This window comes from Centroberyx affinis, unplaced genomic scaffold, assembly GCF_046629955.1.
Source record: "Centroberyx affinis isolate AG114_WGS23_722 - 3 ecotype Tasmania unplaced genomic scaffold, CSIRO-AGI_Caff_v1 ptg000997l_1, whole genome shotgun sequence".
NCBI classification, from domain to species: Eukaryota; Metazoa; Chordata; class Actinopteri; order Beryciformes; family Berycidae; genus Centroberyx; species Centroberyx affinis.
This window is the reverse complement of record NW_027279562.1, coordinates 79,095-100,893: the sequence shown is the minus strand read 5'-3', so window position 1 is coordinate 100,893 and position 21,799 is coordinate 79,095.

The following is a 21,799-nucleotide window of genomic DNA, read 5'->3' as shown; positions in this document are numbered from 1 at the left end:
GCTTTGCTTTTCCTCTAACCTTTGTCAAATATGATGATTTCATGATTTTAGACTGGTAAGGCATTTGTGTCCGAGCTGGCTGCTTCCACAATGAACACTTTCTTGCATCTTTGCGAGGCTTTCTCTCCTCCTTTCTCACTCTTTATGGCCTCAGCGGGGTTTGAAAATAACAGAAATTATAGTATTCTCCATTGTTTAAGATACACGCCCCCATAAATCAATATATTTCTAATTATCAGAAACAACCAGTTAAAAAAAACAAAAAAATTATCCCATCTTGTGCATGGGTGTGAAAAAATGCTACTACATCCCAGTCAGTACAAGCACTTTGAGTTTAATGGGCCAGGCTATATGTGTGTGTGTGTGTTTGTTTATGTATGGGTGTGTGTGTGTGTGTGTGTGTGTGAGAGAGAATGTTCTGGGGAGCTGTGTAAACAGAAATACTAAGCTACCCCAAGAGTGCACTTTCTCTGTGAAGTTAAGAGCTGGCTACACATGTTTATTACAATTTCAAACAAAATGCAAATGCCATTAAACAAATGAGGTTGAAGCAAATTAGCCAGGAATTTAATATTCGCCGAGCCTATGATATAGGACATCTTGTTACGAGACAGTGGTCTGAAGTATCAGTCGTGAGCCGAGCCTTTCATCCCGCCTGCTCTCTTGAGGATATTTGTAATTAGCATCATTTGCCTAATACTTCAGGTTAATTAGAATATTTAATTGAATAGCTCTAATCTTCGGAGATGACTATATTATAATCAAATTAGCACCACCACTAGGCTGGCTATTGAACGTGGCAGACTGCCTGGCTCCTGGTCTCTTATCTGCTCCGTCTCCATAGAGCATTCTCACATACTTAATGGTCCATTTGAACTATGCTATCAACATTTGATTATTCCTGAACAACAAAGGCAGCCACAACCAGTAGGCATAAAAGAAGAGATGATAAAGAAAACTGCTATGGCTCCCATATGGCAGGTTGGTGAGAGCGCTCACTCTGTGTGAAGCATCAGAGCCAGGCAGCAGGGCCTGGGAGGCCATCAGGGAAAGGAGTCGACTCAACTCTTACTTTCCTCCATCCGCCCCTCGTCTACCGTGCCAAGTGTTTGCCAAGATAAGCAGATGAGGAGACATATGCTTGAGAGGCTTCTGGAGAACTATTGAGAGAGTTTTAGGAGTCTAACCAGATGAAAGGAGTTCTGCCGTCAAGCGAACAAGGCTGCAACCCCGTGGTATTTATACTGCTGCATACAGTAACACTTGTGTCGACTCTATTTGCTTTCTGTACCTTTCCATAGGCATCGGGCAGAGTTTTGGTATTAAATCACTTACTTTAAAAAAAAAGGTGTGATCGGGTTGTTTTGTTTTGCAAATGAGCACACACTCACATACACACACACACACACACACACAAGGTTTTTTGATGAGTGATTTGCTTTATCTTCCCAAATCAGATCAAATCAGTCGTCCCGGGTTTATTGAACTCAGTCTCTTATGTTCATACACATGATCTCATCGTCTCGCCGAGAGAAAAACAAACTAATGAAACAGTGAAAAAAGCTAAATATTACAGTGCATTCAATTGCAATAAACAGATGGTAGCTAAATTAAAAGAAATTACATATACATTATCTTCGCTTTATGGCTTTGCTCTAATTGAGGCGATTATAACTCGTACCTTTCTACTCTATAATGAAGTGAATGAATCCATTTAGTGTGGAACGTGTTGAAATTGTACTTGCTAGTATTTTGTGTTTAGCGTCTGAAGTGATAATTTTTGACAGTGCCATATGTTTCACAGGCAATATTTCTTCTTGGTTGAGTTTTATTACATAATTTTATTTGTCCCTGCGCTGATTTCTTTATATATCTGCAAATTAACTCTTGTTGCAAATAGGTAGCCATATGCCACAAGGATGGCGAATAGAGGGTGAGAAATATTCCTTAGGCTTTCCACTAATTTGTTTTCTCTGTCTCTCTGTATTGCAGCTGATTGTGCATTGTGGGTATATTAAAATGATAATGAATAAATATATAATTAATTCAAGCCTGTTTTTAGTGAATTTATTGAACATTGCCACTAGGAGGAATGAAAACATAATTGTGTTCCTGCCCCTTTCAGTTTTACACACTGGTGGACAGAAATGACAATAATCACAAGCATTATAATACAGCAAGATCATCATAACAACCATTAAAAGTGAAGAATTAAAATGAAGGGGCGATCGGTTCTTTATCATCATGGCTCCTAGTCTTTGGATCAACCTGCCTCAGGCAGATTTAGCAGAGCTCAGGCTGCTAAATCTGTATCATCTTTTAAATCACTTTTTAAAACTCACTTTTATAAACTTGCTTTTATGTAATGACTTTTTATCAATTGTCTTTGACCTTCCTTTATGGTTTACTTTTATGTTTCTTGCCATCCTTTTATATTTCCTGCCTTGTCTTCATTGCTTTTGCTGTCGATTTAATCTCTTTCTGTTTATTTTACTCCTTTGTAAAACGCTGCGTAACTGTGTTTTGAAATGTGCTATATAGATAAAGATTATTATTATAAAAATGATCTTGTCTGTTTGTTCTGTCAGATACCGCCTTCTCGTTCCCACCATTTACCTCTGCTCCACTGACATTATGGATGCTGTCAATCATATGCAGCCAGTGAAAGGACCTGCGTTGCTAGAGCTGACTGTCGCCCTCATTGTTGAATATGGGATAAAGACTAATTATATGTATCTGTGGGGTGTCGGGTTGTGGTGGGTAGTGACATCGCCCCCTGTGGTGGCAGAGAACAGCCTGATTTGTCCTTGGGAGCAGAGGTTTCAGCTGATGCTCTGTAAAGAAGGCCAAACATTTGCAGTGGAGGGCTCTCGCTACAGTTTCTGAGTTGGACCCCCTGGGTTTTAAATTGCCACATAACGAATGCAGCATCAAGAGGTAAACGTTGTCTAAGCAGCATTCATGCATTTCAATCCATCTTTTTTGTCATTTTGGAAACAATAGGCCCATGATTGGCACTCCTCTTCAGCCTTGGAGAGGACAGTGTGTGATTGGCTGAACCGATCACAACAGCAAACACTATTGCTCGTCCCAACGCTGTTGTCAAAGAATGAAGCCCATTAAATCATTTACTAATGCTCCATTAGGGTGTCTGTAATAGGCGGCTCTGATTAGCGCTAAAATTAAATTTTGCCTCTGTTTCTAAAGAACAACAAATCTTATTAAATATTTTGGGAATAAGCAGCAGGGCCTGTGATGGTAGGGAGCACCACTTTATTGTTGACACACTCTTTCATTTTGTCAGGCTTTTGTCAGACTTCTCCTGCACAGACTGACAAATTTTCACAAGATTTTATTCAACCCTTGAGATGGAAAAGAATGAACACGCACACAGACATATGCAGAGTGTACTTCCTTAACTATACCAGATAATTAGAAGGTTGAACATGTTTGTCCAAGGCTTTAAGGGTTGTGTCATTCCCACAAAAATCCCATGTTCTCATAAACATTTTAATTTTAGAATATATTTGGGTGATTAAAGATGATTAAAGTCAACCCAATTATATGAAATACTTAATTATGTCGAACTAGTAACAGTTTTATTTGGGAAGTGTGGTATGGTTAGGAGAGATGTTCAGATTGAAAGCAGTTGAAAGTATGCATGTCTTGATGCCACATGTTTTGATATTAAATACCACAATGTCCGGAAGGCTTAAAGAAATTGTAGAGATTCCCTCAACTCACCTGTCACATGTCACAGTGTTTGCTTGGGCTTTGCAGCATTAAATTATTTTAGAATATGGTAAATATATGTGGCAGCTGTTGTAGAAGTCTCTTAACTTGCATTTATCCTGCACCTTTTCTACATTAGTACCAAGTAGGTAAATGGATTCTGCCTCTTATAAGGTAGAATTGAGATATACAACACAAAACTCACATCTCAAATAACTGGTTGCACATTTTGCACATTCTGGTAGCTGAAAAGAGAATAGAATTTGAATCTTCAAAATTATTCCTCTGCAAAAAGAGATAGAGCAGCAAGCACATGCTGTAATGCAGAAAGAATAAATAAATAACATGAGACTGCTATGGTGGCTACATCTAAAAATACTGAACGTCAGCAGGGAGGGGGTTGAGGAAGAGGCCTTTGTGATCTACGTATATTAGGATTGTTTAAAAAAGCCTGAGCCGGCCTACTCTGTGATGTCCGAAACAGTCAGACCCCAGTGTATGGTCAGAGGCGGTTTGATGCCGGGTTTGATGGAGTATGTCAGTCCAATCAGCCCAGCTTCCTGAGTCTGATTGGGTCTGCCAGCCAGAGAGGCAGCCCTGATATTAGCTCTACAGCCAGCTGACAGCCAGCATACTGAGCCGCTATAGGACACACAACAACAAAGCCGGCACACAGGAGGGCCACACTTTGTCTGTGCGAGTGGAAAAGATAGCAGAAGAAAGGTAAATTAGAAGAAAGTGGTCTTCAAGAACCAAATTCAGCCAGGGAAACCAGAAGTGAGATTCTTTATTCCTCTATATGTGTCAGCTCTGTTCTTTAATGTACGACACATTATTAATAAAACAAAGTAAAAATTAACTTTAACTAAATCTTCACACCTTAGCTGTAATGTATCTCTTCCATGATCCTCTCCATATGCAAATGAGTTTTGATTATGTCAAACAACAAGAGAATGTAATTCTGGGCAGATTGGAGATTTAGTTCTACAAACAATTTTCTGAGGCAGAGCTGCTCTGGATGTAAACCTTAATGGTGGGAGCCAAATAAGTTTTTCAGAGTGCAAGTTAGCTAAGTTAACTGGAAACCTTGAATGGCAAAAGAACTCTGGAAAAAATATAAATAAAAAATATAAATGGCAATGACTTCTTGGTTTAATTTTTCATGACCATGGCATGCATGGCCCTGGAAGGTCAGCAGGCTAACTAGCTAACCTAGATAATTTAGTAGGCTAGATTGCATTTTTTTCAGTCAGTCAAGCACTAGACTCTGGTTCTTTGGCTCCGCCCTCTTAGGTTTAACTCAACCAATGAGATTATTTCTGCCTCCAAAGCAACTGCCTCTGAGGAATATTTGTTTGACTGAAACTGTTCATGTATTTGTTTTCATGGACTGCTGTAATATAGTAAAAATATATGTAAGAAAACACATACTGTTGTATAAGCAGGGCATCTATGAATGTATGTAATATGCTGTAAGCTAAGTTTGCTAACGCTTCAGTTGCTAGCCAGGTAGCCTAACATCACTGTATTCTCCATAAAAATATAAATAAATAAAAGAGATGAAGGCAGCTGAACAACAAGGGAGCCAGAGAGCTGAGATCACATTGAAATCAACAAATTAGTTAGGCCGATGTGTCATCACCACAGATGAGTTGTGGGACTGAATCTGTATGTGTTTATTTATAGATGGATGATTGTTGACTGTTGTGGTTGTAAATCTGTGCAAAACTGAAACCTTCCTTAATTTTTGTCAAGCCCCATGAATGTTGTCTTTTTTCCTCGAGGTCTTCAGCATCCAAACAACAGAGAAACACATTATGAATCGAAAGGATTTTGGCCGGGGTGAAGGGAGCGATGGGGTGAGACAAGGTCTTGAGTTTACTCTTTCTGCAAAACATCTCTCACAGGCATGGGGGAGACTTAAAGGCTTTAGAAAAGTTCTGGGGGAAATTTTCCCTAAGGTTTATGAGCCATGGCAGATGAGTAGATGACCCAAGTTAATTATTATTGAATTTGTTTTCCCTGCTCCACTGATACTTACCTCTACCCTGATGCAACAATGACAGTGGGTACTCTCATTAAACCAAAGGATGTGGCTTATTGGAAAGAATCTTCTATACTTTCTCACATAGAAATGTTATTGGCAATCAACCCATTTAGCTCCGTCTTATGTTGTGTTTAGGATCAAATGTGGCTTGTATTAGCACAATTACAATACAACAATACACTCATTTCAGAGCAATAATATGAATACAAAAATATATGTACTTATGTATGTGATAATGAAATAATAATGAAATGAGGAAAAAGGAAATAGGAAGTATGGCAGTATTGCTTTGACGTTTCCATGCCACTCTGAAAACACCAACACATGTTTTTCTCTTTCAGACAATTTGTATGTGTCTGTAAATAACCCAGCTGACAGCGATGACATGACAGGAGAGCATGAAGCGAAGAGGGAGTGAAGTATGAGACAAATTACCCCTATCAAACGCATAATCTGGAAATTATATGGTCAGTCATGTAATATAATATGACATAATTGTTGAAGGGATTAGTGGCAGATTTACCTTCTGTTCTGTCTTTCAAACAGACATATGTCATGATATAAAGACGAGATAAAGATAAACCTTTGCTCCTGTCATGGCTGAATAAAAAACAGATGAAATACAAGACATCTGTAGCTAGTCACGCCTAAGTGGACCCCACCTACTTGACTGGAACAATTGTTGTGTGCTCAAATGTGCGCTTTATTAATTAACAAGCCTAAGAATATTGTGAATACTGACGGGAAAAGTCTTTGTTGTGTTACTGGTGCATTTTTTTCCTCACATGCCCTGTCACAGACTGAAGGGAGAAGACACTGGAAGTTATATGCTCACCTCAAGGTTAAGCGAGTAAATCCTACTTCCACAGTTCTTTCTACGGTTCAGAGCAAGTTTTTTTCAGTTTTCGCTGCACAAGAGCCCATACACATTGTAAGTAATAATGCTCATTTACTTATATTCAAGTCTTAATGGAGAGAATCAAAAATAGGCAAAAGGAAAAAACAAAACATCTGCACAGGCATTTGGTGCATAAGTGCTTTATTTAAAAAAGACATCCATATGACACAAATTATGGAAAGACAATTTTTAGAACGGGAAACAATCTATATCAAATGCTAGAAAAAAGTGTATTAAAAAAATCAAATTTTTGTACTCAGACTGTTGCTCATCTCAATTTCATACAGAAATTGCACTTTAAAGAATTAAGGTTACAGATTATATCAATATCTACATAAACAAATACAACAGAGGTTTTTCAGTCACTCAGTCTTACTGCCTCAAGCATAATTTGCAGACAAAGCACTGTACAGGTATCACACATCCTCACTGTCTGCTAACAGCTTTTCTCCGCGCTCGCTCTCTGCTCTGAGACAATATGTAGGAGCATTTGTCATTGGTTATCAGGCGATGATATATAGTCTAGCCTGCAGAGAAACATGTGTTGTGCTTTAATCTAGAGTGCATAGGCCAGTATTCATGGCCAGCAGCTGGAGAAAATCACAGGAGACGAAGAGTCCACCGTGGAGAGAGGAGACATACAGCCTGCCTGCCTCCCTGCCTGGCAGATGCTGGTTCTTGTTATCAGGCCTCTCTTAGCCTTATTTATGTGGTGAGTTACCACCCCACACCTTCCCCTTGCCCTCATCCGCTGCTCCTTTGCTCACACATACAGTATACTGAAGAGATAAATTAATAATCTGAGACATTTTCATATAAATAAATGTCAGTTTTGTTGCTCTCTATTGCCGATTCAAACACTGACTGGTGTTTTAGTTCTGCAACCACAGTTGTTCTGGCTAAGTAACATTAGGCTGAAGCCATACTAGCCGAAAGCTATCTAAGTAAGCTAGTTAGTTAGCCTGCTGACCTACCAAGAACATGAATGCCATGGTCATGAATTAATGAATGAAAAAAAGTCATTGCCATTCATGTTTTTCATCGATATGTTTACCAGTGTTCCTTCTTTGCCTTTCAAATTTGCCAGTTAGCTAACTTGCGCTCTGTAAAACTGTGTGTCTTTTGCTCCTTCTGAGTTAAACTCAACCAATGCAATGATTGGCCTATTATGAAATCTTCTACATTTGCTGTTGTAACACCTGGTGTTCGGAAAACTCCTCTGGTGCACAGGAAGTGATGCATTTTTCCAGCAGCAGCTACAGCGGTTTATTTGGAATAAATAGAAGAAGTGGGTAGTGAGCATGAGCAGCTGAACAGACAAAGAAAAGAGTGCAAACAACAGAAAATCAAACTTCATAGGAAAAAAAATTGTCACACTATATCCACCACTGTTGCTAAGTTGCTGACTTTGTTGCTAGATTTAGCGACATTTGAGACCCCCCTGGCAACTTTATTTCACAAAAGCAACTAGTGACAAATCTGGCAACTTGAATGTGTTACATCCTAGTATTTGGTGACATGGCTGATGTCGATTAGCACTGCAACGCATACTCATGTAAGTTAGCGCATGACAACATCTGGCAACTTCCAGCAAATGTTTGAGCAGCCAATAGCTACTTGGAAAAGAGTTGGCAACACTGGGCCACACTGTATGATTTACAAGTGATCTCTGGAAAGTGCAAAGCAAAAACACCACAGCAATGAGCACTTAGCACCAAAGATGGAAGAAAAATTAAAAAAAAAAATTTTTTGGATTTCCAATTTAAAGCACTTACATGTAGAATATTTACCTCAATATATCATTCTCAAATTCATGTTATAGCATAGTGTAAAGGCTGTAGAAAAATGAGAGCATTGTGGTGAAAATTGGTTGATGTGTTGCTCTCTATGTGTTTATTCTATTTGTCTCTGCGTCGGATGTACATTTGGCGGAAATGACTGACTCATGGCACAAAGGAGGAAGGGCCTCAACCAAAACAGGAAGAGGATTGCCTCACTCTACTTGTTTGTAGAAGTATTATATTATTATATTATTATATTATTATTATTATAGCGAAGTACCATTTGACTGACTGATCGACCGACCGACCTGAATTTGGCTCCCGATACGTCTTTTGCCGTGGGAAAAATAATTTGCCTCCTTACACAAGTTTATTCCAGTTCCATTATTCATGTTTGCAGTATGACAATTTCACGTTACCTCTTCTTCATACATCTTCTCTCTGCATTCTCCAGACGGGGGGAATGCATGGTGAGTCTCTTTGCGACAGCTGACGTAAAACACAACAACTAAGGGTCTCAAGGGGTCGCCAAAGTCATCCAGTTTCAAATTCTGAGAGTAGATTTAAATATACACAGCCTCAGACTCAGGGAAAGCCATTTTTTAAAGAAATATCCTGGATATTGTTGTTATGTGTTCAGGAGCATTTCCTGCCTATAATTCAGGTGCACAAGACCATAGGTGTCATTTACACTGGGGACGCTGGGGACATGTCCCCACCACTTTTTGAAGTGGCAGATTTTGTCCCCATCACTTTTTAAAAGTATAATTTATTAAAAATGTTCTGAAGAATAGCTTGCACAAATAAATGTTAACTAACAAATGAGAACGCTTTGAGAAAGGTTTATTTGCACAAGAAAATATACAATGCAATGTAAATATAGAAGAAACACGTGTGCATTGTCCAAAAAAAAGCTAAACATGAGCTAAAAAAAAAAAAAAATCCCCCCTAGCCCACTGATTCTAAAATGACCCAAAAACGTGCATGTGCCGATCAGTAACTTTAACAAATTCTTGACTTGTGTTGCAGCTGTGGATGTGATGCCGATGGATGACTGTACTTGTGCGGTCGACGTTGTTGTGCGTTTTATGCTGAGTATTTTCGTATTGTCGACTCTGTAGTAGCCTAGGCTCTGCCCTTTTGATGCGCCGTTATGCAATTTTTTTCTCGCCGTAATTATCTACTCTGACCTCATACCGATCCCCCCCATTACAATGCCTAAAATCGCATATGTCGAAGTATGTTTAAAAAAATCTTTTTTCATCTGAGCCCTTATGTCCCCACCACTTTTCAACACAAAGTGACGCCCTTGCACGAAACAGAGAAATTATGCTTTACATCTTGAATATCTCAAGCAACTCGGAGCCTCAGGCGCAGGGCAACATCCCCATAAGCCTCTCATCTCACCTCTGCCTCATATCCATATATTAGTTTCTCTTTCACAACCCAGTTGCACACCGCTGCTCTCTTATTGACAATCCCCTACTGTGATATTTATGTCACATATTTAATATGGACATGGGAATGATTATCAAATCCATAGTTGCCAAGAGAGTCCGATCGGCCTTAAATAATGGATGAGCAAGGATGCGACTCAATTTGCGAGCAGCAAAGAAAGACAGGGCAAGTACAGCCATCGACCCCTCCGCCCACCCCCATCGCTTTCTCCCTCTCCGGAACGTCATTATTCTGGTCGATCTTTTCTCCCCTCGCTTGACATCATTCAATGTAATCATCCTTCAATAAAAAACCTGCTTGTAATAAAAGGAACAACCCGGGTCAATACACAGAATATGGAGAAGGATGACCCTGTGCTGGGAGACAGCGTATAAATGGGCATCTTTATCAAAGCGGATAGACGTCTGGTGCTTTAACAGGAATTCGACCGTGGCTGGAGTTATCATTACTGTTACCTTTTGTATCATCAGTGTTTGTGTTCTGTGAATATGAGGAAGAATGATGGCTGCATTAATGAGTCAATGGGCTAATGAAGCAGCCATTGTGTTGGTTTATTGAAATACACTGAGGGAAATTGAAGATCTCTGCAGCATCTCTGAGCTGAACGTTCTGCTGTCATATTGCCACACAGCAACGCTCACCCATAGTGAATATTAACAGTAATATTTGCTTTATTTTAAATACATATATGAGTTTTATGTAATGTAATTGACATAAAAACTGTATTTTTTCAGAATGATGTGCAATGAAAGAGTTGCGCTGGAGAAAAGAAAAGAAAAAAACAAGCAAAGGCCATGTTGTTGTCATGTTTTACTGTTCTTCAACTAGACACAACCTTGTTTAAAAGGACCAAAGAGCCATATCTGGGCTGGGGAGGGTTCGAGGTCAAATGAGCTGACAGGGTAATTTTCTCAGGACGACATGCAGAGCGGCTGATTATCCCTGAGCTAGCATCATTTTTGTTTATCAAAAAATGTTAATTGCCTGTTTTTACGAGTAGGAAAAGATTAAAAGTTAATAGGAGAGACTAAATAAACACAATGCAATTGCATGAGGCTGTAGAAGATGGTAATTAATTTGTGGCCACCCCTGAGCTAATTAGCTAATATAAAGCAGGAAAAAAGAAGTTAATGAGGCTTAATGTAACTGATACACTGAAAAGTTTAGACTAATGAATTTATGAATGCGTGAGGAAATCAACTTTAAATGCTCGCTACAACTTCCATGTTGTGTGGCGCCTCTTAGGAACAGAGACAGAGAACTTTGCTCTTGTTCTCAAGCTCGATCACCTTAAATGTGCACTATAAGAGGTGATGATCAGGATACATAACATTTCATAGCTGTGTTTGATTCAGTGTGGATGTGAAAACAGAATCAGAAGTGCTGCCTCCACGCAGAGCGAGAGATGGGCGACCATAGGAGGGCCCATACTGGCCCAGCAGTTAGTACGCTTTGTGAATGCTCAGGGTGTAGCTGGTCTGAGGATACAGGAGCTTGTATAGTGGGAGATCTGGGGAGGTCAGTCTGCCTGAGGGAAGGGGAAATAAATAATAATTGTCTGCAGGTAGCTTTCTGTGAGGCTTATGGTTAGAAGATGGTCCAGCAGGGCCAAATGTCAGCTGAGACATGGCGATACTTCACCATACGCAGCTTTCATATCCTCCGCTGGGTTCTGAGTGATAGAGACGTCGCTTCTTAGCATGTTCATACCTCTAGAATCTGTCTGCGCTGCTCTCCTCACCTCTGATGTTCATCTTGAGAAACAGCTTATTACTTATCTGCGCTGACCGGCGAGGACATTACTTCCACTTCATTTCACTCAATAGGGTCATCATGGCATTTACTGTTGACACCCTGGACCAAGGTTCACGGGTAATTTGAATGAAATTATAGGGCCGTGATGAATCCTGCTAGTGAGCGGGAGCCGGAGCAGGGAGGTAATCAGGTAATTGCAGCTTTCATAAATGTAATTTATCAGGAAGGCAGAGGCCAGCGGAGGTAGGTAGCTAGCTAGCATGCTTGCCAGCTTTTCAGGCTGACCTGCAAAGCTCTCACTAGGTGACATATATGCCTTTATGAGCTAAGGGAAGCATAATGGGTGATAAGACGGAAATACACCCATTGAAGCATCCCTGTCATACCACATAAATCAGCAGTCTAAATTGACATCTTCCCACACTGTTTGCATTCTTCTTCATGGTTTACAACAGGTAATTTGTCAATCACAATTTGATGGGGCAGCTCAGACGCAAAGAATGAGATTCATTTCATAGATTCACAAGTGTGGACAAGTGAGATGTATCACAGCACATATTGTAATGCCACAAATCATCGCTGTTTGGTGAAAACCTTGTATTTCCAAAATGTCATCTTTTCATGAACTAAGAAAATGTGTTTTTGATGTTATCCGATGGGTTTTGAAAGGGTTTCATAAGCCTAAAAAATCTGATAATTTTCTCAACCCATAGAGGAGCATGTAGTCCTTCAGCTGAAGTTAAAACATGAAAATCAACAAAATATGCAGCAAAATAGGAATCAGATGAATGATCTGGCATTTGATGTAATTTGTACAGTACATTATAGGCATTGTCATGTATTTTAATTCTGGTTCATATTATTAAGAAAGATATGCAGTATTTGCAGTGTTGCTACTGCAACTACAGTAATCAGCTATTATTCTCATGTTATTTGTTGTCTTTTAGAACTGCAATGGGAATCTAAAGCAGAGAGCTCTTGTGTGAAGTCTCATCGCCATCGACTCCCTCAGCTCAGCTCAGATCCATATGAAACACCGGTATCTAACCTGTTGAGAGGCATGTCGAAAGCTCAGTCACAACAATTTGTCCCTTAATTTGAAACTCTATACATTCAAGGCTGATTCGCACATAGCTAGATTGACAAGCAAGCGCGCATCATCAAGAAAAGAGGAGGACAAAACGAAACAAGGCTAGCGTAATGAGTAGAGGCACGGTGTGTCGGTGTAATCCTCTGTAATAGCCTTTGGTGGAGGGTCAAAGCATGGCAGACACCGGAGTGAGGTGACATAGGGAGGAGGTTTCGTCCATGGGTCAGATACTCATTTCATAAAAGCCCCCCGCAGAATATTGAAACATGATAGGTCGAATACAGGTCTAAGTGCCTTTTCCAGTTTTCTTATTTTCCCATTTCAACATATCCGTCTGGTGTCCGTGCTCTCTCGCCTCTGTAATGGAAAACTATTGCAGAAGCATTTCTCTGTCAGCCGGGGTCAAGAGGTCATCTCTGATGTCACTCTCAAAGTAACCGGTGGCAAATAGGTCCTGACATGTGCTCTCCAATGAGAGAATGAGACCGGACAGCTCCTCTGGCTTTCCGACTGATAAGCCATAGAAACGGATATGTGAGGCTTGGAGCATCAGAGCTGCTGCTTGTGCCTTTTGAGAGACTATCAGCTGCTGAATTAAGGCACAAATAACAACTGGCTGATCTGAAGGAGAGTCGTGGTTTCTGTTGTTTTTTTTTTTATGCCTCCTACACCATGGAATCAGATGGACATTCAAAATGTGGGTGCTGGACTTACTTTGTTCTTTTGTCTATCATTTTTTCATGTTTTTATTCACAAAATAACACCAATTTCTTTATTATGTTGTCACTTTACCTCTCAGAATTATGTTTTATTTGATGCAAGTGACACTCCTGCTCTCTATTACCCTCCTCTCATCCTCCCCCCATCTTCCTTACATCTTCGTTTCAGTGTTAGAGCGAAACAAATTCCTCTTGTTCACTGTCAGAGGCATGTCGTGTAGTGTGTGATTTGCTATGCACATCCAGGTCTAACACCGATTTCTACGGCTGTTTGTTTTGTACAGGCGTGTGATGCGTTGCAATGCAGTGTGACCGTTCACTCTCCCGCCCAGCTTTCCATGTTCTCTTTCTCATATATTTTCTTGTCAATGCAGAATATTAATTGTGAGTGATTTAAACTAAAAAAAAAAGGAATATAAAACAAAACTCTTCACATCTACCTGATAAGTGTATGGTAACAATATTATGTTGAGTGGAGCCTCACTTAGTTTCTCTTTTTCCATCATTCTTTTCCCATCTCTATCTCTCCACTTCTCCCTCTATCTCTGTCTCACTCTCCACCCCAGTAGTCAGAGAAAGGATGTCTGAATGAGCAGGAGACTGGCGTTTTCTGATAGAGTTACACCCCACAAATGGAGTCAATCAAGGGCCGGGTGAAAAAATTAATTTTCTGACAGGGGTGTCAGCGCGGTGTGTCAGGCCTCCATGACAACAAATCCATAGCACTAGTTGAAAAAGAGTGGGAGCAAAAAAAAAAAAAAAAGAAGAGTAGGGAGTTAAGGAGAAGAGAGATGGAGAGTAAAAAACCCTGACAAAGTGTAAAACAGGAATCCTCGAATCCTCGGAGTGGATTCCCAGTCAATCAGAGCACTTACCTTTCAGCTGTCCATAACGCTATTTCATACCAATTATTACCCCCACTGAGCAGGTGACAGGCTTCTGTGGCGACAGCGGCGCCACGCGACTCCCGGTAATCCCAAAATGACGGATTGGGAGGGAAGCCTTGCAGTGATTTGTGACAAAGTAACTGAACGTAGACTTCTGTACTTAGAAACGTGAGAGCAGTTTGTTTTCATGCTTATAGTAACACTCTCTCCACTTTGATTTGATGCATGGGTTTTAGTCTGCCGTACCAATATACCCTCTCGGCTTACTGGGGGAATCGCCATTCAAGTTCTAAATTGAAAAATTGCTGTAGGGTGTCCATTTGGTGTTTGCTGTGTATTAATCAATAAAGATTCTGGTGCCATTAGTAATGTTTCGGTTTATGGGCAATATGCTTTTACATTTTAATTAAGGTTATCATGGTTGCATCATTTATTTTTGCTTTGTGGCTTTTTTTTTTTTTTTATTCTTGGCTTTGTTTTGTTGCTGTTTTATTCTCAAAGTTCTCAAACGTCTTTTCTGCAAAGCTGAAGCAGGAATATTCACAGACAGACCATAAAGATAGTCGCTTTGTTTGACTGTTACCCATAAAAGCCCAAACCCCTCTCCTTGTAATTTTTTTTTTTTCCCCCTGCCAGGCCCTTAAGTCTTAAAGCTTCCCGCCTGTTATATTTCCTCCACATCAATATGTCACCTAGTTCCGCTACAGCAGGATGTCAACTTAATGCAACTCTGGGGTTAAGAAAACACTGTCTTTGCCGCTGACTGATCGCCTGTCACTGCTCACACAAAAGTTTAGAAATTTGATCCACCTGTCATCTCGCCTGTGATTATGAATCTCTTCCTCTGCAGCTCTGAGGCCCATTCAGATGCAGTCTTGCCTAGCCTCGCTCCGCATTCGTTACATGGATGAGAGAACAAACTTCAAATCACTCCAAGTGAGTGAGAGAGAGAGAGAAAAAAAAATCCAGCTCATCTTAATGTAAACAATTGGGCCCAGTAAAGAGCCCACCAAAATAGACACCGCTGTGGAGAGAGGCCTCTTTCTCTGAGAAAATGTTGTAATTTGATTTCACTTATAGGAGTCATACATTGCAAATTGAAGCAGCTGAATGATTCTGGACAAAGATTTATATCTACATTTCTTTAAAGTAAAACAATCAGGACACATTTTAACATGTGAAAAACGAATGAAATCTGAAGAAATGAACATAGCAGCGAAAATCTTAACATCCTCAGCTTTTGCCCCTGCCACCTTTGTTTTTTGCTTTTTTTTCTCTTTTCATCCCCAGAAGAGGATGAGGTGAACACAAAAGGAATATAAGTGTTTCTTTATCTCTAACCTCACGGTGAACTACGGATGACCCTCTGAGTCAACTGCATTAGCTTTGGGGTGGTCAGACTAAAGGCTATAGGGGAGGGGGGGTGGGGGGTGCGAGAGGGGAGATAGGGGGATTTTTCATGCTCTCCATTACAGTTGTTTAGGTTAGAGGGGTTAACTCAATGAGCCTAAGTAAGTTTGAACTGTGAATCACATCAGCAGAGTTGGGCCATTCACTTATGCAGAATTGCTAATGCGCAGCCCAGAGGTAATCATGTTACCTCTGCTTTGCATTTATATAAATTACAGGAATGAGGTAGACTGAAATAGAGATATTAAGATGTTCTGTGCACTAAGTGGCAAAATTAATCACACTGTTTTTTTTAACCTTCCAGGAAAAGAGAACTGAGCTCCATGCTCTTTTCCAGCGACAACTGGCTTCACATCCACACAGTTAGACACATTCACACTGGGAGCTGCCCAGTACAACCACAGGTTTCTACTGTGGGCCAGTAGATGAGTAACTTGCTCAAGGGCAGTTTGACAGTCGCTGTTGATGGAGGAGAGTGTTACTCATTCGTCCTACCCACCCACATTTTCTCAGCCGGTCCAGGGACTCAAACCAGCAACCTTCCAGTCACAAATCCACTTGTCTAATCTCTTGGTACATTCTCTTTTTCAACTCAAACTGGTGAAAAACAAAACACATTGTTGTCTATTCTAAGTGCAGCACCGATTTCCTAGACCGAGCCATGACAAATCGAGCTTTGGGAGAGTTATTGTTTTTTTTTTTTCCCAGATAGAGCCTGAGACTGATTTATTATAGATTTTCTGTGTTTTGATTGTTTTGCTGAGAGGCGGGATGGGAAGATGGGACTTCCAGCTGCTCTGGATGCTTGGGAGTCCTGGGAGCCCTGGCCCGGCTGCCCTCCCGGCTGGCCCAGCCAAGTGGGCATGCGCTGTTATGGGCCGCGGCAGGGGGTTGATGGGGCTGCAGAGGCTGGGCCAGAGAGGCCACAGATGCCTTAAATGACTTGGCATGATGGGATAGCGAAGGGGAAGGAGCACGGCTCGCAAGTAAATCAAAACAGGTTTTCAACGATATGTGAGTGAGTGTTGGGATGTTGTCAGGATCTGGAAAAAAAAACAAAATAAAAAATACACACAAACACACTTTTGTTGATGGTGTTGTCATGAGGGCCACAGCTTGACTGAGTGACCTCTATCAGTTGTAAAATGTATAATAGTAAGTAGTAAGTCCATGTCATGCTTATAGTTGGAGTATCCTGAGTATTCAGTTTAGCAAATGAAACATCATGGCTTTGTCACATTTCACTTATCAAACATGCCTACCAATAAAAGTGAAAGCTTAAATTTCAGCAGTTTACTTTGGGGAATTAAAATAACTGTGTAATTTAAAATTAAAAGCTCAAACTAATAGAAAAGTTTCAATTATCATTTTTATATCTTATAAATGTTTGCCAGAGTGAAATGGCCACTCGCTTATGGGCCTAATTTAATAAATGAGCAGCTCGTCAATTTTCACTATGCCTAATTAAGCTGGTGTTGAAAGGGGAATTATCCTTTTCTCCTTTAACTGGGCTTTTACCTTGTATACCTTTGAACCAGGACGATCCCAGTTAGTCCTGGTTGACTGTCTCAAACAAAGACGCCCCATGAAGGGCTTCCAACCTGCGCTTGAATCAAGTACCCATGATACCAGACCAACAGAAGGGCCCCCATTAGATAGTAATTCATGTGGAAGCTGTGGGACCCCAATATCATTATCAACCGACAGACTTGCCAGCTTATTGTGCGCCGCAGTCTGGTGTGATAAACATTCTTTGACTTTACCAAGTTTCAGTGGGAAAACAAAGCTGTTTTTTCATACCGCATGGGAGAGGATTTGCTGGGTCTTTGTGACTTAAAATAGGAAGTTTGGATTTAAATGTAAAACTTTGCTTATACCTCATTATAAATAATTACATTTTTTTTGTTTTAAGGGGGTCTCATACGTGAAGGAAGGTACAACCAGAAAATGATGTTCAAGTGACATTAGAAGTAGTTTTTCATTTCACTGACCCTTAGCATCCCAACCATGACCTTTAAACTGAAACACACTGGTCTATCAAGGTTGTGTGCTAATCATTTTAAACCACAATCAGTCCCACTTACTCCCATTTTGCTTCTAGTTTCTGTACAGTTTATGCAAAGTGGAATTAATACAGAAAGTGTTTTATGACTTGAGGCTTTGTGTCAGTTTGCAGTCAGTAGACTGGACAAAGATCCGGTTCCTCTGTTTCGTGATATGACACACAGTTTCTTTGACTGTTTTGGTCTCGGTCCTTTATGCCTCATGCATCTCGTGGGAGAGGGTTTAAATTGGATTTTTTTCTGAGGGTGTTAGGAGGGGAAATCACCCAGCACAGGCCTGACTCCTATCAACATGACACCCTTCATCCCTCTCACTGACCATACTCGCACCTAAACAGTACTGTATTCACATACGTACATTCACAAAAAATAAAACAACTTACAGATATACACAAAATGAGAGTCATGAACCTGCTTCCACAGTGTTTTTTTTTTCTCCAGAATCGGCCTGCATGCTCTTCCAATTACAAACACTCTCCTCTGACAGCTCTGCGAGCACAGCCGCTCACACTGTGAAATGCAGGAAAAACGTAGGTGATCAGGTGGGACTCAGGGAGAAAAAAAAAAAAAAAGCCAAACTAGTCCCTTTAACTTTTTAAAGACTTTTCAGCATTTGTTCTGCACACTTACCTACGCAAACTCCAAGGGGCCACAGTGACTGGGGTCCCATTTCAGGCCCAGCGTGGAGCCGGAGAGCTCGTCAGCTGTAAAATGAGAGCGCCGGAGCGCAGTGTGAAAATGGATTAGCCTCGCTGAGATAAGGGGAGCCCTCAGCGAGCCATGCACGCCTTCAATGGGGAAAAAGAACCGCTGTACAAATTGTTTTTGGTACATTAAGTACCTGTTACTTTATTTCACAGATGGAAAACAATAACACAGGCTCCGGGGTTGGAACCACCGCTGCATTGAGGAATGTGAGAGGTTTGGCCCAGCGAGCGCCCTCTGAGTCGCCCCTCTTTCTTGATATGCAAAGTGATTTTCTTGAGGACTTTTGACTCGAAGAATTCAACAGATTGACAAATATAGCATATGATGATAAATGACAAAGTACCAGGCGGGCAGTCAACAGGCTACTGAGGGAAATCATACAGAATATCCATGTTAATAAAAATAAAATAAAAAAGGCTGAATGTTCCCACTCAGCAAACGGGGCAGGGATTTTTCAATTAATAAGCCCGCTGCTGCACCAGGGCCCCCCAAATTAAATGAGTGTGTCAGATCCTGGATGATTTATACATTTGGACTGATCTAACAGCTCTGTGGAACAGCTATGACACCCTGACAAGCCAACAATGGATATGAAAAATGAGCCAATACCACAGCACTAAATCTGAGACTTTCAAAGCCAAATGCACGCACAGAATCGAAGCCTCTAACATACTCACGAGTATAATGAAAATAAAAGGGGGGGAAAAAAATAATCCCCACAAGATTCTCTGCACAATTTTAGCTAAATCATTCAGTGTTTATATGAATGGAGTGATGGAGACAAATTGGTCAAAGTGGAGCGTGTGGCGGTACTTTGCCTTTCTGATGTCTTTTTGTGGCTGCGTGGAGAGCACATCACTTTACAGCTAAATGAGATATCAGGCCTATTGCTGAGCTTTGACTCAATAGGAAAATGTCAAACCAAGTTAGCACCAAGGTACTTTTTCAAAATACCTCAATTCTCCTTCTGTTTCTCTCAATTTTAAAATAGGCATGTTATTTCTTGTTTTTTTCTCTCCTTTCTGGTGGCTTTATTCAAAGACGACAGATTTTACGTGGTCCAGTATCATCAGAAACAAAAGTCAGCCTTTCTCCAGCGAACACAGCAGAGGCTGTGTTTATAATTATGCTGTGTGGAAGGCTAGTGGCCTTGCTCACTTGTTAGATGAAGTGATAAAAACCAACATGATGGGCTAAAGCATTTTTGCTTTTCTTTGTACTGTCCTTTTACCCTCTCATTCTCTGTCTGATGAAAAACTGCACTTGGTGTTCCTCAGAGCTCAGCAGATTTAGAGGAAACAATTACCAGTCCGGTGATCTCTGCTTCTCCAGTCCCACCGATAAACACCCAGCGCCCTGAGGTATGGACGGAAAATGATACAGTTTTAAACGGGTTAAATTTCATCGTTTTCTTCGCCCCCTCTCATCTCCCCCCCTTCTCCCTCTGAGGTTTTATTTCACAAAAGTGTGAACACATTTTTTTGTCGATGGGGGCAAAAAAGAGAGAAACAATAAAGAATATGAAAAGCCCATCTTCACAGAACATTAGACATCGCAAAACAACCCAAAGCTATGATTAGATATATCAAAACTGACGAGTAAAAGTTGATTGCTGAGTGTCTATTGATTGAGCTATATTTCACTTGGATAGCACAGCCTCATAGTTGTCTTCACAGTGCACCAAACCCTGCTGCAGAGCCACACAGGGAGAGGATAAGCTCAAACACATAGAAATAGTCTGTAGGGCAGGTACCTTTTATTAATCTGTGCAAATGTAACATAACATCACTTATGCAATTTGGTGGATGTTTGTTTCCAAAGTGCTTAATGTGTACGTTTTCAGCATACAGTAGGTGGCCACAGTTGGAACTGAACCTCTAACCCTTGCAGTGTTAATGACATGCACTATGTACTGACCGACACAGGATTAAATATTGTCCTACTTATTATATTTTCATAGATTCTCATACAGGAAGCTGTTATTCATCCATATGTACGGTATACAGTAGGTTTTTGAAGGCCGATATTGATGCCAGTATTATTTACTTACTTATTTACTTACTTACTTTACTTTGATTACTGTAAAACTGCCTATTATAGCTAATATTATGTGCTGATATTCAGTAGATTTAAATTCAAACAATGCCAAACAATCAAATATTCAGTGTTTCCCTCAGAATTGTATTGTTGTCAGGGTGAAAAAGCCTCTGAAACAGCATTTAGACCATCATGGGACACTTAAACACTCCTTTGAATCACAGACTAATGAATTAGCAGCTCTTTAAAGCAGGGTGACCCCTCTGGGGAAACTGTCGGATACATTATTGCCTTTAAATGAAGAATTAATTTACAAAAAATATTATGTATGTTACTATAAATAAAATGTGCAAGAAAGTCAAATTTCATTGCAGGTTTTATATACTGTCAGGAAGGAACCTCCATCATATTGGAGGTGGACAACATGACTGGCTGATATCTGATAATACACCGCTTCATAGTATAGGGCCTACTATATCACCATTTTGTTACATTCTGATAGATCTTCACTTAGCAGCCTCAGAGCAAATTAGAAAGATAACAGCTTTAATATTGACATTCAGATGAAAAAAAAAAAAAGCAGAGATGATGAAGGACAGGTTGCAGCTGGGGTGAAGGAATGATAATTTATGGGTGGTAATAGTAAAGGAAAGTAATAATTTGTGTTTGCGGCCTCCACAAGTAAAAGAAAGAGACAGAGAAAAGAAGGGGATGAAAAATAGGAGAGAGATGCTTACAGGGAGTGAAACACTTGAGCTGTAGAGAAGGCCAAGTATACCGGCTGCACTACAGCCCAGGAGTGATTGAATGATCCCATTCTGGGCTCTTTGTTAGACAACAGGCAGCGGTGTATGAAGATTGATACAGAAGTGCTCGACTCGGTTTGCTGGATCATCAAACGGATTGATATTATACTCCGGCCGAGGATGAAGACAAAGTAAGTGTTATCATACTCAATACCGGGGCTTGTCAGAGGCGGGAAATCATCCCGTGTCACCAGTTATGGGAGCATTTCGCAGACTGTCATGGGGATTTATCTGGGAGATGCAGCGTTCCATGGCAGGCTGCGGCTGGCGGTGGAAACCCCGGCTGTACCGTAAAGATCTTAGCCAAAGATTGAATTACAACATCACGCTTTGGACTACATTTATTTCACTACTATCACACTTGTCCCCACAGATACTGTAAATCCCTGGTCTCCTTATCAAACAACT